Consider the following 19,050-nt stretch of genomic DNA (forward strand, 5'->3'; position numbering starts at 1 on the left):
ATTTGCACGACACATTATTTACATACATCAAAGTTTGCCAAAAGACTGATACAGTGCTTGTGTAGAAAAACAAATGAAAACAAAAAACAGTGAAACCATTACTGTAGTTTGGCTATGGAAAGAAAGACAATGGTACTGTTACTGTAAAAGGCTCTCATTAGTCTTCATCTGTAATACTGTTCTCAGTTTTGGCCACTTGATATGGGAAGAATGCCCCCCCCCTCCCCCCGCCAAGACTGTGGGAGGCAATAAGGATGACTCAAGGTTTCAACAGACGGGCCTACTCAGCACTTTTAGCAGATGAAACTCCCACATAATTCAGTAAGGTCTAAGAAATGCTGAATAGAGACCCTTGTTAGGCTTACCATACTGAAAAATAATAGATACTTCTGAATAAGGAAATACAATACCTATTGGTTTGAATATATTTGACCAATTGTGCACCAGTTAGCCATCATTGGTGATTTCAGAAAAAATAATATTGAGGTGAGAAAGAGAGGTAGAGAGACAGAATATATGAGTAGCTGTGAGAGAAACTTTTAACCTTTACAGATAATCTCCCAAATCCATTATAGTCTTAATAAAAAGGTTGTACCACATCACTCATAAAAATGACCAAATTCTGCTCGTGTGTGGAAACCTTCACAGAGTTCACAGATACTAAGTTTGCTTTACCACAGTCACTAATATTATTGAACCATCTGTACTTATGATTTTTCATGTTGTAATTGCTATATTTCATCCTTTAGTCTTATCCTAGAACCGAGGACTGAAATATTCAGCTTATTCATAAAATTGGTGAAGCCATGTCATACACATCCAGGCCAGAGTTAATTATTTCTCCAGTGAGCCATCTTCATTATCTTTAAGAGCTTGCTTAGAACTATAAGAATCACTCATAGCAAATATCTAAATGTAACAATGGAAAGATTAATGGCTTCCTGAAACATGATCTAAAGCAAAAGCAAGTCGGCAAGAAAGATGAGAGAACCATTAAGGAAAATGGCTTTGGGGAGGCCAGAAGATGTGAAACAAAGACAGAGTGTTAAGTTGGCCTGTAATGTAAGTGCTTAGCAGTTAAAATGCTCCCTATAAATTCCATGGGATGGAGAGGAGGTCAATAGCCAGGAATCATGCTATTCCTCTTCCAAAAATCTTAGATTTCATATCATTCCCATTGTAATTCTCTTTGTAATCAATGTTCATTCCTTTTTTTTATTAAAGCAAAACAGTATTAAGCTAAGCTGTACTATACTGTGGTACCGCATTTGGATAGCCTAAAGCTTCTGGCAGCTGAAAACTCATACAATCTCTTGTTTTGAGAATGTGTGCACTGAAGAAAGAGTTTAACAGAGGGCATGGCCTTACAATATCCATGCTTTTAGTCTCTGTAGATTGTGGGACATCCTGGTAAAGAGCCAGCCCTACCATGTCTTCTTCTCTGTCCTTCCCATGCCTTCTTTGCAGCATAACTGTCTCAGACACCATTGGTTCCTCTAATGAGGCTGTCAACTTCCTCATCTTGGAGTGGGTAAATGCCACACAACAGAAGTTAAGGCTGCAAGGATTTCCCCAAGAAAATATATCAATACAGAGTTGTTGGATCCTATCACTCTTCCTCTATAGACCAGCAGCTCACTAAGCCCGTGGAGCCTCAACCATGCAGAGGCTTCAGCAAACTATGGGATGCAATCCTTTGGATATTATAGTATAAACAGGACTATACTGAATATAATAGAGAGGTTACATTACCGTTGTATACATCACTTGTGAGACCACTTCTGTGTCCAGTTCTGGTGCCCACATTTAAAAAAAATGTTGAAAAGTAGAGAATTTAGAGAAGACCTACAACAAGGATCTGAGGTTTGGAAAGCCTTCCTTACAGTAAGAGGCTTAAGGAACTTGACCTACTTAGATTATTGAAGAGAAATATAAAAAGTGACTAAAGATATCACAACTATTTACTGTAGGGAAAAGATATCAGATGGCTCTTTAATTTAGCAGCCAGGGGCATAACATGATCCCGTGACTGGAACCTGAAGCTTGCCAAATTCAAACAGCAAATAAGCAGTTAATTTTTAACAATGAGGATAATAAAGCATTTGAGCAACTTACCAAGTGGTGGTTTCTCCATTATATGAAATCTTTAAATCAAGATTGGATGTCTTCTAAAAAAAAAATGCTCTTGTTCAATCATAGGTTATTGGGTTTGATACAGGAATTACTGGCTGAAATTCTATGGCGTGTTATGCAGGTAAGACTAGCAGAGATTCATAGATTCAAAGACCCCAAGGCTAGAAGGGAGTATTGTGATCATCTAATCTGACCTCCTGTATAACACAGGCCACAGAACTTCCCCAAAATAATTTCTAGAGCAGATCTTTTAGTAAAACATCTAATCTTGATTTAAAAGATGCCAGTGATGGAGAAATCCACCACAACCCTTGGTAAACTGTTCTAATGGTTAATTACCCTCACTGCTAAAAATGTATGCCTTATTTCGAGTCTCAATTTGTCTAGCCTGAACTAGACATTGGATTGGATTATACCTTTCTTTGCCACACTGAAGAGACAATTAGCAAATACAGTGGAGTCACATCTTACGCAGGGGTTAGGTTCTAAAGTCAGCGCGTAAGGCAAAAATCACGTAGAGTCAAAATTACCCTTAAACTGTCCATAAAGTACAGCATACTGTACATGGTTTTGTGTATACAACCCTGTACAGTAATATGTATAAATGTATAATGTATACAGTAATGTACAATATATAATAAAGAGTACATATGCAAAATATAATCTTACAGTACTGTATTTTTAATTACAGGGGGTAATTACAGGGGGTCATCAGGGCTTGATGTCAATCCAGGAGGCAGAGGTGACGGAGAGCTTGGGTGATGGAGAGCGAGTCGTAGATGAAGTGGTTGGCTCTGGTTCAGGTTGAGAAGTTGATTGCGTAGGCTCATCTGCTGCTGGTTGTTTTTCCTTGAAAAACATGGTGATCGGCAACTGTCGCTGTTGTCTCTTGAGTTGCTCAAACAATTCTTGATACAGTCTCAAATCGTCCGTAATACTATGTGTGATTTTGAGGCTTCATTCCATAGAGTGATCGTATTCAGAAATTAAATCATTCAGGTGTTTCACTGCTTGAAACACTTCAGCAAATTTATGAAGATTCCAACTTACTGGCTCTTCCTATTCGTCATCATCATCTTCGTCTTCTGTAGATGATTTTATCAGTTACTCTAACTCTTCGTTAGTCAATGTTTCTCTATGGCTCTCAATTAATTCTTCAAATTCCTTCTCAAGGATGTCGACGAAGCCATCACCACCCACTTGCCTGGCCACTTGAACAATGCATTTCACTTCTTTGTCAATGGTCGGGAAATCCTTAAAATCATTCACACATTCTTTCCATAGGTTTTGCCAACATGCATTGACTGTTTCAGGTTTGATTGCATCCATTGCCTGTTTAATATAAGTGATGCAATTGGCAATGTTGAAGGACTTCCAACACTCCATCACATTAAGATTGGAATCAGCATCCATAGTGCTATGTATCCATGAGAACGTAAGCCTCATGTACGTGGCCTTGAAACAGCGAATCATGCCTTGGTCGAGAGGTTGGAGGATGGAGGTGGTATTCGGGGGGAGAAAGACTACTTCAATGTCATTGTGTGTAAACCGGAGTGCCGCAGGGTGGCCAGGAGGTCTACGATCAGCAACACTTTAAAGTCAAGTCCTTTCTCTTTGAGGTACTGCTTGACCTCTGGAATGAAACACTTGTGGAACCAATCCAGAAATAATGCTACCGTCACCCAAGCCTTTTTATTTGATTGCCAGAACACAAACAGGAGATTTTTGTTCTTGCCTTTTAGGGCACGGGGATTTGCAGCCCTGTAGAGCAAGCCTGGCTTTATTAAATGCCCAGCCACATTGCCACAAAACAACACAGTCACATGGTCTTTAGCTGCTTGTCTTTCTGATTTCGAAATGTAAGTGCGGTTGGGCAATTTTTTCCAGAAGAGCCCAGTCTCGTCAGCATTAAAAACTTGTTCCAGAAGATAGCCCTTAATTGTTCGAGGTAGGCTTTTGCTGCCTCTTCATTGGCAGATGCAGCTTCACCAGTAGTCTAGACATTTTTGAGGTTGAAGCAGTTCCTAAAACTGTTAAGCCAACCTTGGCTGACTTTGAATTCCTTCTCATCAGAAGGCTGTCCCTCTTTGGCAGGAGGTTTGAACAGCACATAGAGGCTAAGAGCCTTATCTCGCAACATGTTGCCATCGATAGGCACACGTTTACGGTTCCTGTCCTCCAGTCATAAGTTTAATGCCTTTTCAGTCTTCACTAAAGTCACGCACCTAGCTCATCACCTTAGCAGTTATTGGAGCACTTGATGCCACGGCTCGACGAATTTCTCTCTCTTGAATCTTGATGGCACGGATGCTAGATTCCTTGCGGCCATATTTACGCGCCACATTGGAGATCGAGATACCGTCTCTCAATAAGTCCAACACAGCCAGGTTTTCCTCCAGCGTTGGAACAGATCACTGTTTTTTTCAGTTGAGCACCAGATGAAGTAGTTGGCTTGTGTTTAGGGGCCATGTTGTATGAAAAATACGTATCTTTTAACACTAGAATCACACTCAGCACTGTGAGATGCTCACACTATGAGAGGCACGCGGGAACTGAGACCGACTGAGGGAACAGCAGATTCACATCTTCCATCTCACGCTCACTCCGGGGAATATGCTCATTGGGTGGATTCGCTCACATTATTTACTATTTGTGGCTGCTGGAAAAAATCTCCCCCCAGCATCTCCCCTCTGGTGGCCCTGACCGAGCTCTCAGCCCTCTCCCTCAGAGCAGTGAGCAGTGGCGTGGCCTCGGCCAGAAGAGGCAGGGCCTTCGCCAGAAGAGGTAGGGCAGGGGACTAGCCTCCCTTAGGAGACTATTTACCCCCTCACCCATGTTCCCCATATTGGTACTTATAGACTGTGATAAAGTCTCTTTGTTAAGCTAAACAGATTGAGTTCCTTGAATCTAACACTATAAGCCATGTTTCTAATCCTTTAATCATTCTCATGGCTCTTCTTTGAACCCCCTCCTGTTGATCAACATCCTTCTTGAATTGTGAACACCAGAACTGGACACAGTACTCCAGCAATGGTCACACAAGTTCCAAATACAGAGGTGAAGTGACCTCTCTACTCCTACGAGATTATCCTGTTTATCCATCCAAGGGTCATATTAGCCTTTTTGGCCACAGCTTCCCACTGGGAGCTGATGTTCAGCTGACTATCCACCACAATCCTGAAATCTTTTTCAGAATCACTGCTTCCCTGGATGGGTCCCCCATCCATTCTGCAAGTATGGCCTCCTTTCTTTGTTCCTAGATGTATACATTTACATACATTAAAAGGCATATTATTTGCTTGCACCCAGCTTACCAAGTGATCCAGATTTCTCCGTGTCAGTGACCTGGCCTCTTCATGATTTACCACTCCCCCAGTTTTTGTGTAATCTGAAAACTTTATCAGTGATGATTTTGTGTTTTCTTCCAGGTCATTGATAAAAATGCTAAATAGAATAGGGTCAGGAACCAATCCCTGAGACACCCCACTAGAAACACACCTGCTCAATGATGATTCCCTGTTTAATATTACATTTTGAGATCATTACATAATGGTTCATCTGGCTTCAAATCTATTAATATTCCTTGAATTTCTGGTTCTTTGCACTCATGGGCCCCCCTCCAGACAGGAGGTGCAGTTTTGTTATTTAATTAGAGATTAAGACTTGGCAAAAACACTGAGGATTACACATTTAATTAGTATGTTAATTTGTTTGAAGCTCTACTGATAGCATTAGCAGTTTTATTTATATTCTTCATCAGTTTCAAAGTACTGAATTTGCTGTTGTGTTTTAAATTGTTTTTAAAAGCTCATCTGCAGAAATAATTTCTATGCTAATAGTAGTAGCAAGAAGTCACAAAACGGTGAGCTCTACTAAGGGAGAGGGCAGAGGAAAAAGTGATACAAATTCAAAACATATACAGCAAGTCATAAAATTGTTCGTTGCACAAATGCTGTACAGAACAATGTTATTTTGAGTGAACTGATACATATCCTGTTGTAAAGGAATTCCCCATAATCTGAGTATTACTTAAAAGTATACTGCAGTGTTTATCTATAAACTGTCTTTGTTCTTTTTGAAACACTTTATAATCCTTGAAAATCTTCTGAAACAAATGGTTATGTTCATTTTGTAAAATGTACAAAGGTTATTCAAATTTTACAATAGATACTGAATGATTTAAACGGTCCTTTCCAGCCAAACACTGCCAGAATTTTATGACTCCAGTAGAAATCTTTACACACCTTTTCAAAATTGTTGTCACTCAGCAATAAAAAGTGACCTTGAACCAAAAACAACTAAGCATTCTTCCTTGTCAGAGGAGGAAGGTTGTTGACTAGGTAGGCAAAACTGCTCACAGAGAAAACAGAAAACTGAACTGCTCCCAATGATTAGATAGTAATAGCTGAAAATGACTACTCCTATAATTTATGTTTATTTTCTCCCATAGTATTCAAATTAAAAAATCTATATTTGTCATAGATTAGGCATACAAATGTACCCACACATTTGCTACTGTCTTATATATTTTCTAAATGGTGCATGGGTTTTCAATAGGTAAGGCCAAATTGGCTCTCAGTTACATCATTACAAATATGTAACTCCACTGAAGTCAATAGGCACAAAAATTTTCCCATTTAAACAAACAGTTTTCATTGACTTTTCAGAAGGTACCATCAGACCCATGTTTTATAATCTACATTTACAACAGTGAAAGAAACAGAGCAGAATTAGACTCACAGTACATGAGTAAAATGTCACGTTACTTAAAACAATTATATAAGTTTAAATAAGTTTGCAATGATAAGAAAAAACATTTTCGCTGAATAGTGCTTTGGTTTTAGGTAATGAAATGAAATATATCAGCTTAAAGCAAAATAAGTGTCTTTAAAGCGACATAGCATCTGGACACAGTATTTCAAACGAAGGTCTGGTCTACACTACATGTCAACCTAACTCCGTAAGCGTCTACACTACAAGGTTGCTCCTGCCAATGTATGTGACCCACTACACCCAAGGCCAGCTCCAGGTTTTCTGCCGTCCCAAGCGGCGGAAAAAACCAACCAAACAAAAAAAGAGCCGATCCACAGCACTTTGGCAGCAGCTTGGCGGTGGGTCCTTCACTCCCTCTCTTCCTCTTTGGCGGCACTTCGGCGGCAGCTCAAAGAGGAAGAGAGGGAATGAGGGACCTGCCGCAGAATTCCCGCCGAAGACCCGGACGTGCCGCCCCAATAGCGGATGGAGTGCTGTCCCTTTGTATTCACCGCCCCAAGAACCTGCTTTCTTAGTTGGTGCCTGGAGCCAGCCCTAACTACACCAACCTACTAACTCCACCCCTGCAAGAGAAGTAGTGCTTAGATCGATGTAGTTAGGGCAACACAGTGTCCCTGTAGACACTGTTACTTATATCGCCTGTTGGCTTTCGGCCCTGCGCCAGGTTCACAGCTGGAGCCCTCCACCCCGGGGCTGACAGCCCAAGCTGTCATTCCCACGTGGGGCTCATCGTTGGAGCCCCCCGTGCCACTGCAGTACTGTAAGTGTAGAGAAGCTCTCAGTACCGTAAAAGTACCAGAACATGTTAATAAAAGATTCACAGCTCTCTCCAATAAAAACCAAAATGCATTTCTCTGATAACGGTTTGAATATAGGAAATGATGTTTTCCTAAATAATAGATACTCCCATTGTTAAGATTTAAAATCTCTCTGACAAGTGCCAATTGTAAAGAAGACAGATATGTGCATGTTTTGAAAGTTAAAATAGCCACATTTTTTATTAAAATAACCATACAAAATTGAACTTAACACCTGGCAGCCAATCCTTGCCAAACTTGACCCATATGTATTGTTCCTCTGCACTGTCATTTGACCCCTGTTAGCCAGCTGATGACTGTAACCCATACTGTGGCCTAATTCAGTTGATCTATCATGCATTGGGGTCAGCCTTGGAGATTGGTACATTGGGCCCAGCTGCACTCCTCTTACTTGATGAAAATGGTTAAGGCCTTATTAAATGCATACTGTTCAGAGGTCCATGTGAAATGAGATGCACAGTCCAGTTCCTAGTGTAGAAAGTAACCATATCACCAAAACGATCCCACTAGCACAACTGATAATAATTATCTGTTAGTCTCAAAAATAGGTTAAAAAAAAGCCAAGATAAAAATTTGTAAGCAATTCTCCCTTCTTTTTTAAGATGTTGAAATTAATGAAAACTGTCGTTGAAATGGCAAAAATTGAAAATTTTGAAGATGCCTTAGGTTTAATGGACACAGAATCTAAATCCTGTCATTCAGCTAGTCATTCAAGGTTAGGGGTTGAGACACATTGGTAGGGTACGGCATAGGAGCTTTCACTGCCCTGCTGGATCCATTCTGTAAATAACCGATGACTTCACTCTCCTGGACTGTTCATCCAACTTCTGTCACAAATAGGGTGACCAGACAGCAAATGTTAAAAATCGGGACGGGGGTGGGGGGTAATAGGAGCCTACAAAAGAAAAAGACCCAAAAATCGGGACTGTTCGTATAAAATCGGGACACCTGGTCACCTTAGTCACAAACAATAAATTCACTTTGAAAAAGTGGATACCTTGCGGAGGCTACTTTTTTAAGCCTTCTAGCACATGAACAGCAGAGAAGACTCTGATTCAGCTGCTTCTTTTGTTCATGCTTTCCTGGAAAGGGCAACCCGCAAGGTATCAATAACCCAGTAGGAACACTCAAGACCTATCTTCACTGCAACACCATACACTAGTTCCTTGTAGTATACACTAGCCCGACACTGTGACAGAAATACATGAGTGTACAGCCCTTCAGGAAACTCTGGGAAAGCAAATAATCTGCTTGTCCAGCAAAGAAATCAGGAAGGGCCCAGTTTGAAGTAAAATCTGATGGGAAAAGCACTTTGCTGACCTTTTAAAGGCTCTAGTTTTAGGGGTTCCTGAGAGCCAATAAAGAGCCAACACAACCTCGCAGATTACAAATTCAGATTTAGAAAACAAGAGGGTGTGTGTGTGTGTGGAGGTACTTAAAAGGCAGGGAACCTCTGACCTATGAATGTAAAGGTAACTGAATGAACCCCAAAATCCAGGAGGAGATGGAAAGAAGCTTTCCAAGATCTAATGCCCTTAATGGCCAAACTCGGGGAGTCACTGGATAATCTAGCCCTGGCCCAGCTACTACCATATCTATTTAGCTTGCTGATGATGGGCCAAATTCAGGAATCTCTGATTTAGGGTTAACGGATACCTTTCCCAACAGCAGGTGATAAGACTAGCTGACCCCATTCCAGGATGATCTTTATTGTCAAGAACTCTAATCAGGATGTTGTGCTTGTCATAGTCCTTTGGAGGGATTCACAGCCACTAGAAAGAGACCTTTCCTTCACCCTCTTCTCTGATGACCATTAGACCCAACCAACAAACTACTAGTGCTGGGCTAGTGCCCAGGGAGGCACAGATGACACTGATCAGTTTCCTGACCACACTAGTGCAAGTAGTAACTTTGCTATATTTTAATAATAAAATTAAAATTTTTCTTACAGCAGATATGTATTAAAGTATAATCTGTTTAAACCCACAAAGAATATGTTTAGAATGATTAAAGTTAGAAGCTTTATTCTGTACTGCTAATTTTTTAGTACATAATACACATTATAAAACCTTGTTACTCTATAAAAGGCCTGTGCACTGAAGTCATGGGAAATTTAAGCTCAGCAAGGAGTGCTGAATAGAGCCTTAAATATTGTTTAATGTTATTATTCTTTATCATTATAAAGCCAATATGGGTGGACATAGCCATACTTTAATATGTTTATTCACTGCTAATTCACTGAGTGTGTGCATTTTCAAGGTCTCAGTTATAAAAATGTGTTATAAATCTGAATAGAATTAACAATTATCCACTGAACTATACGTTCAAGTGTTTTAGTTGCTTGCTTTTAGCATGCCTTTACCCATTTTCCTCAATAAGAAATAAAATCCAGTTATTACATTAGGAAAAATACATGATTTTCTCTGATTACGAATAATTCTTAAATATTCAAATACTGAGATCATAACAACATCATTAAAAACTTATTTCATGGAAGAGGAAGGTATTGAAGCACATACCGTGAAAGGCACTGTCTTCTCCTGGCAGAACCTTACACTGCGGGTCTCCACGTATGGAAAGTCAGCTGGAGTAGAAATGCATGGCACAACCTGCCTATGACTGTAGTCTATAGCCAGCAGGTGTAGTGCCAAAAAAAAAAGGGGGGGGGTGGATGGAGGGTGGGACAAGCCAGGAGGGTGTTGGGCTGGCCAAGAGATATGTTGATTCACTGCATCTTGCAGGCTTCCTCCACTGCTCGGGCTCGTATGGATCTCCAACTGGATTGTTAACGCTACCCTAACTCTGGGGTGAATCTTCCCTCTGGCTGTGTCTGAATCTGGCCTATGGGAGCTAACATCAGGGAACAATCTAAGACTCTTGCAATACAGTATAACAATAACCCACAACAGAGTGTGTATTAGCAGGCTATTAGTGCACTGCTTGGGTGCATTGTAAGGCATTACCTTGAAGTGTACAAACTGTTTACTAATGCCCAACCTGGAGTGCCTTACTGCTAGTAATTTTATGTTAATTTTTTAAAATTAAACATAGGTTGGGGTGGTTTATGCAACATATCCTTCCATTACAAAAAAGTAGTTTGAAACCAATAGATTCTGTACCTGTTCATCTCAGGACTGATTGATCTCCCAGTGCCTGGTTGAAACTCCAAAGAACATGATTTACCAGAATATAAGCATCATGTTTACTGGAATTCTAACAACAAAGTGGATGAATATGATCAACTCTCCTAAAACAACTGTGGAAAAACAGGATAATGCTCATAGGCCACAATCTCTGCTGACTTACAACTTATGCAACATGCATTAAGTGTATGTCATTGCGTGAAGTAAATCAGGACCAAATTTGGCTCCATTTATTCAAATTTAATGTATTCCAATTGGTTCTGCATTAAAGCTGAAAACAACAAATCATAGTCAAGAAATATACTTCTACCTGTATACTGCTACATTCTTTAGAAGGAATTTCCATCTCCATTAAAATCCACTGGAGTGAAGTTAATTGCTAATTTCTGGTTAATTGCTAATTCTTGGAATATCAGGGTTGGAAGGGACCTCAGGAGATCATCTAGTCCAACCCCCTGCTCAAAGCAGGGCCAATCCCCGGACAGATTTTTGCCCCAGATCCCTAAATGGCCCCCTTAAGGATTGAACTCACAACCCTGGGTTTAGCAGGCCAATGCTCAAACCACTGAGCTATCCCAAGTCTGGGACCCAACTTTAAACAGCAAACTAACTACACTAAGAGAAACAACACAACACCCTCCCAGCCTCCTCTCCCTCTCCCCCTTCCCCCATCTCAAAAAAACTTTCTGTTCTGTAAATATTAAATGTACACAAACTCCAGCAACAATCCCTGCAGGGCAGAATTAGGTCAATCCCTTCTTCTAATCACCATACAAAAAGAACATAAAACTTCTGATCCTGCCTCAAAGCATCAAATACTGCCTCGACCACAAAGCATCACAGAATCAAACACTAAATCTAAATGAAAGTGTAATAAACTCATAATATTATGTCTCAATAACACTTATCCTCTGAAACAGTGATTCAAACAAACTCATCCATGAATGAATAGTATTCAATAGAAACTAATGACACCGATAAATGTGTAACTGGAAGAAAAAGGAACAGTTAGAACCCTACAGATCTCTGCACATCTCATCACTGCCGAATGTGCGAAGCTAAAGCTGACTCTTACAAAATACAGATTCCGTGACCATAAACTACAGATTAAAACTGGGAGACCCAGAGTGCAGAGGAATGATTGTGCACCCAATGTGACTAGGATTTATATGTAGAGAAATTCTCTACTCTACTGTTCAAGACACATTTGAGAAAGATATTTCATTGAATTATTAGAAATGCTAAAATACTTTCTATAAAAATAGAGAAAAAATATTGCATTACTCCTGGCAGAAAGGAGATAGCAGAAATAGCATCAGCCAAATTTGACAAGGATATGGGATAAAATCTCAAACATACTAAGAAGATCCGACCTCCAAATTGTATCTGCCTTTCAAATAATTGAGGGGCTCTGTCATTTTCTCACTTTGGCAGCACTTCTGCAGCTCAACATGCCAATAAAGCACTACTGAAATGAACTGTGCTCTTCTACGGCCTGCATTACAATATTACAATAAATGAGGAGTGGACCAAGATTAGCCCATTCAGAAATGTAATTACAGTATTACAGCTCTATTCTGAACAGTGACTGTAAAAATGGCCTTATGTAGTTCCATGTTTACTATCTCTCTGTGATTCTGGACCAAATCTCTTTGGTTTACAAATAAAAAAAAGTGTTTCTATTTTAGCTGCCAGCCCTGCTAACTCAGCTCTGAAAATTAAGCAAGTTTCTTTCCAACTTGTGCATTATTTGTGGTAATACAGGTTCTGTAGGCTAAATTAGCCTCTCAATTAGACCACACCATGTCTTAAAATTATGTCTTCAACAATACCTGTTCAAATCCACTGCCTTTCTAGGGAAAATATGCTATTTTGCAAATATTTAAAAAAAAAATACAGCTGTTTCTCTGAAAAGCCTACCACTTCTGTGCTCTGGAGTAGGGATTTGAAATTTTTGCTGGGGGGAATGCACTGGTGTCAGGGATATGTCTTTTTCTTTCTGCAAACCCCTTCCTCATTCACTTATACACCCTCCGACTTCTGCAACAAATAAGGGAGGAGTTCTACAGAGAACAGTCTCCTTCACTATACAACCCTGATTCATTCCCAGGGCACTGTCCCTCCTGTGCACTGAATGAAGCAGCGGTCTTACAGAAAGAATAGTATGTGACCATGTAATTAAAGAATATCATAATGCACAGGTGGCCAGAGGGCCAAATTATGGTTGCACAGGCAACTGTAAATATAACATTTACTAACTTTTGAGTGCTTGACTGTACAAGCTAAATAAAATTACCTTAATGTAGTAGGATCTTTATGTAAATTATTTTTAGGAAACACTAAACCAATTTATTATGCCCAGTTATAACAGTCCCCCCATCACGAATGATCAGCAGGATCTGAACCTTGAGCCTTCAGCACCACAGCAAACTGCTGCTACTGGAAGTACAGGACTAACTACACAAATAAGCAGCACAAGAAGGCTGCTAGTCCAGAGGGTACATGGGTCACTGGGACCACATGTTCAATCTGGAGGATGGTCAAGAAGGGCCTGGCCTGAGTATCTTTGCCCCCAGGAATCAAGGAAACTCCTGTCCCATGTAGCGCTTCCAGAAGGGTAGATGGGATGCGGAGGTCCTATGCTAGGTTCAGGTGATGAGATTGGGGGAAGCTCAGCCCCTTACCCGACTGCTACAGTTGATCGAGTAGCTCCTAGATATTCCTAATGCAGCGTATGCTACTGCTGCTACTTTGGTGACACTGGAGGACAGCAGAATTTATTCAGCTCTTCAGAATGTTCTGATTCAGTTGCTATTTTGGCAGCCTGCCAAAGTTTTCCTACAAACCACAGAAATTAAGTTGCAATTTTTAATAGTTTATAATTCAGTTAAACCAAAATGGAATTACAAGGGACAAAAATGAGTTAGGAACAATAAATAAATGGATTGTTACCAGCTCCCCCTAAAATATGTTAATGTTTGTGTTATGAGTATACAGTACCAAAATGTATAGGATGTGTAATCTGCCTGCAGTGTTATGAGAACCTCACATTTTATTTTAAATTTGTATATTTATACATAAGATTTTGTATTTTAATGTAGAGACTGTTCAAAATGCATAATTATACACATCTATACTATAAATTTTGATAATTTTCTCAAAGTATCTGCAGTAGTTACAGCATGCTATGCAGTAATCTCTTACCACATTTCAATTTTGAAGTTGCTAGAGTATTAGAGCTGTACCACTAACAAACAAGCAACCACAACAGCTGATACAAAAGCACAGGGGGGTTGGATTTTTAGTTCATTATATGCTTTTTAGCTAAACAGATTGAAAGATTTGGCATTTGTTTACCTCCTCCCCTTCAGTTCACATCTCCGATTGATCTGTTGGTCATTATATAAAATTTGCAGGTGTTCCTTTGTTGTTCTCTTTTGAACAACTTGTTATTAACCTTTCAGATTTGAGTTTGACATATTAATTCAAATGATCTATTCCCAGTTAATGTTATTTTTTTTAAAAAGCGGACTTTAGTGAAAGAGATTATACTATTAAAATAAAAAACAATTAGAATAATACTGTATTACTATAATATAGACCCCGATTTCAGAAATACTTATGCATCTGTTCAACTTTACTCCTGTGAGATGTTCCTATTGATTTCAATGGGACTTCTCAGGACAGGGAAATTAAGCACACAAGTGTTGCCAGGGTGAGGGCTGTAGCCCTTGTTTCAACTTTAAATGGTGTGTCTAACTTTAAAGATGTGAATAGGCCCACTGAAGTCAACAGGACTTTTAGCTCTTGTGCTTAAAGATAAGCATGTGCTTATGTACCTTGCTGAACTGGGATCATAGTTCACGGCTGCTGCCCCCCCATTCCCGAACCTCTGTGCATCCCCAATACTGGGCGGCACTCCCGGAGCACCCTTGGGCCCAGTGCCAGTGGCCAGGCATGGTCTTGTGTACCACAGCCCCCAGCCTGCCTGCCCCAGCCTCTCGGCCACAGAAGGGAACAACAGGCAGGAGGGGCCCTGGTGGAGTGTGGGCGGGGCCATACAGGGTTGTTTGGGGAGCCATGGCCTCCCCTGCCTATGATACTTGCCACCCATGACCTGACCTACGAGCAAATGGGTATGTTTAGTCTTGAGAAAAGAAAACTGAGGAGGGACCTGATAACAGTCTTCAAATATGTTAAAGGCTGTTATAAAGAAGATGGTGATCAGTTATTTTCCATGTCCACTGAAAGTAGGACAAACAGTAACGGACTTAAATCTGCAGCAAGGGAGATTTAAGTTAGAGATTTAGGAAAAACTTTCCAACTATAAGGGTAGTTAAGCTCTGGTAATAGGCTTCCAAAGGAGGGTGTGGAATCCCCATCATTGGAGTTTTTTTAAGAACAAGTTTGACAAACTCCTGTTAGGGATGATCTAGGTATACTTGGTCTAGCCGCTGCTTAGAGGGCTGGACTTCACAACCTCTCGAGGTCCTTTCTGGCCCTACATTTCTATGATTTTCTGCTAAGAGCAGTAAAGGGACTTATATTTGAGCTTTCATTTAATATAATTTCTTTTGTAAGAATGCTCCTTATTTTTATTTGTATAGTTCTTTACAATGGTTTATTTTCCTGATCTATCTTGAATATTATTTTCTATTAATCATATATTTTACGTCAGATTCTCTCAACCCATAGAAGAATCTGCACAACCTAATAGAGATTCTATAGTAGTTTGCATAACTTACCCTTCTGCAATTTGGACCCCTATTGAGACGCATCCAAAGGTAGAAATGATTATAGAAGCCAATATTAGTACAGCTCCTGTTGGAGCTGTGCTGTTCAAGAACAAGTTGGGGGTGGGCACGGTGACGAGTGGCAGTGCAGATGTCTGGAGCCTTTATTTACCAGTTCTCACTAGGCAATCGTTCTGAGAACGTGTGTATATATATGTGTGCATGCATGGGGCTAATGGAGCAAACAGAAGAATTCAAAGGATAATCAGTGAACTGAAACTCCTGGAGTTTCTGCTCCTCTATTTGGTTATTCCCAGTAGGGGAAATGGGACTCTAAATGCAAAGTTATCCTTTCAGATCCACATAGATCTGAAGGAGGAATTTCACTCTAATTTTTTCCCTATAAAACCTATCATATAATTTAAAAAATAATCTGTATTTTGTTAATGTGCTTTAAAAGCCTTTTCAATATCCTTGCACTGATGAATCATTGATGCATTTTGTCATGTATAAGAAAAGTCAGTATGTGAAACAGCAGCCTTCAAACTCTGAAAAACATGACTGCAACATTACATCAACTCAAGATAATATAAACAATGAAAGAAATGTGCTAAAATAATGAACTCCAAAGTGTTTCTGCTAATGAATACTATGCGTGTGAGTGAGGCCAAAGCTCTTCAAAGATTTTCTTTTGTAAAGAAGAAAAAAAAAAACCTGCTGCTCAAGGGAGAGTCAGGGTAGAGGATTGGAATTAATGGTCTTTACAAGCTTTTTTCTAAGAAAATTGATTTTGGTGGGGTTTCCACAATGTGGAAGTTGGATGGAGCTTTTAAGTGAATCCACCCCATTGCTCCTTTCTTTTTCTTTAGAAATGCAGTATGAACACATCGTCAGCATTTATCATCTATCACACTGGATTACCATATTGAAAAATAAGATGCGTAGACAATCACAGTATTAAAGGACATTAGTGGCTATGAGTTACAGTAATCAAGCAAAGTTCCGTTAAACCAGTCAACTTTACAGGTATTTGCTAATTAGATTCATGACAAATTGCAAATTTCCCTGTGGTTTAGTACAAAAGCAGATTTTGCTGGAAGAAATGATTCCACAGAACCAGTTTTCCAAATTCAGGAGACTGATTTCTCCCACCATTTCTCATGTAAAAACTGTATAATATTTTTCATCTTTGAGGATATACAATAGGTTTTATAGGAAACAAAAGTCTTTTAAATCATACAGAGCAGTATGTGACTTCCATATTATATCAGTGAACAGTATATTTTAAAAGTACCATATTAAATGTTCAGTACTGATGCTATGTTAATATCTGTGATAAAAGCTTTTTACAGAAAACACAAATTTCATTTAATTGTAAAATGCTGCATTAGATCTCCCACTGTTACATGATTGGAGGTTTTACTATATACACACAAGCACCCATATCCCCACTCCTTTTTATAGAAGTGGAGAAAGACTCCAAGAAAAGGCCAAGAGAGAGAAGATCAGAATTTTCATTTCCTCTGCAGAGCAAGCATGATCCTACTTCAAAACCTTTGAGTGGCTGAGGGCCCCAGGAGAAAAATGGGGAAAGGAATGGATGGCAGAACAGCATATTCCTCATTCTAAAAACACATTTTAGTTAATAATGCTAAGAGCAAACTGATTTTATGGATCCAAGTCCTCTGCATCTTTTAAAATTCCTATCTTCCCTTTCCTATTAGGAAAGAAACATCTGATTCTGATTACAAGTATTTGCACTGAAAAAAACCCAAAAGAAATAATATTGAATTATTTAATGGCACTTTTTTCACTGAGCAAACAGATTTTGTCTGTTGGGATGGTTCATCGTCATATGATTAAATAAGCAGATTGCTGGTCCCCAACAGTAACACAAAAAGCACTCTGGGCTCCATCCATAAGTAAACAATTTGCGCACAAAATTAGAACAATCTAAGCTACTTTATTTATGCCGAACTTCTATCAACTACAAGCTTTTTCCTGTAAACCAGTGAGCATGTAGATCAGACATTCCTGTGGGAAAACAAAACTAAATATGTATTACAACGTGCAGAATCCTAAAACCTGACTTAACTACAGAATTTAGAGTCAATGGGAGTTTTCCCTGCATAAAGGACTGCAGCACCAGGCAATTTGGTATATATAAGTTACACTAACCTCCTCAGTGTTCTGATATCCCTCCCAATGCAAAACACAGTTCAGAACTGAGTCTGGGCAGTTTCCAGACTTCCTTAGAAAAATGCATATGGCACAATGGTCAGCTATTTAATGGCACTTTTTTCACTAGCCTCAATACAATTTGGCAGAAAGGTAGTGCAAATATTTTGTAAAAAAAAAAAAAAGGCAACGACCCCAAATCAGGCAATTTTTGCCTAGTTTCAGTTTTTGTTACAAACTTGAATCCAGCCCAGTTCCATCAAAAACTTTGCCAAAGTTTTCAGGTCTTCTGAGCAAGCTCAAGTTGAATTTTGAATACAACTAGACCAAGTTCCTAGCAAACCCCGTTCTTCTCTTCTGGCTTCTCATACAAACCACATGAAATAGGCAACTTTGACTGATTTTTACTCTCATTTTTAAAATGTGAAACTCAAAGTGAAAATCAGGATAAACAAATGTGAACTGAAACAGAATATCATTGCTGAAATGTCTATAAACTAGGACTAGGCTGTTTCTTACACTTCTAGTCATTAGTACCAATTTTAAAATGTCTCATTTTATGCTATTTTATTTCAAAACCCTGCATTTCTCACTTGCCATATTATATTCCTATTTGGGTATCATATACGTGCTAGTTACCTGTTACATAACAAAGCTGCTCTAGCACACAATCTGACCTGCTTTGCTAGAAATACTGAGGATTGTTAATGTTTTTCTTTTTTTCCTTTTGTTTTAAAAACAAATTGCAACCTAATTATAAAGCAGTGGCCTCAGATATTTGTGTGTCAGAGAATGGAATTGCTAGTTTCCATATCAATTATACTGTATGCCTATACTTGATTAAAAGTAATTTCATAAGGAATATCAATAATCCAACCTTCTTGTAACATTTTTTGTAAATTATATACATTTCCTTGTTTTGTGAGAGAGAATTATTAAACCACTCAATCTGCTACCCTAACAATAAAATTATATTATTATTCATAAAATGAACTACTAAAATAAGGCCACTTTTTTGGTCACCGAACACACCAAGACAGCCCACTTTATTTATTTAAGTATGCTGGGTCAGATCCTTAAGCTTGTGCAATTGAACACAGCTGCACTGAAGATAAATTTCTACAAATAAAAGCTAGTCAGACTCTGGTGCACAAAAAGTTTTTTATTAATACTGTGACGTTGCACTCCATATGTTTTATGGAAATATACTTCTGAGTATGAATATGATGTAATTGGAATATGCTTTAGGCAAAAGGTCTCTTGTAAGGTATC

General features: G+C 39.2%; 1 protein-coding gene across 1 annotated transcript in view; it reads right to left on the bottom strand.

Annotated features, from left to right (window-relative positions):
• Window positions 1–19,050, bottom strand: part of FAM83B (family with sequence similarity 83 member B) — a 54,784-nt gene that overhangs the window by 21,956 nt on the left and 13,778 nt on the right. The window lies entirely within an intron of this gene.

Source organism: Trachemys scripta, chromosome 3, assembly GCF_013100865.1.
Source record: "Trachemys scripta elegans isolate TJP31775 chromosome 3, CAS_Tse_1.0, whole genome shotgun sequence".
NCBI lineage: Eukaryota > Metazoa > Chordata > Testudines > Emydidae > Trachemys > Trachemys scripta.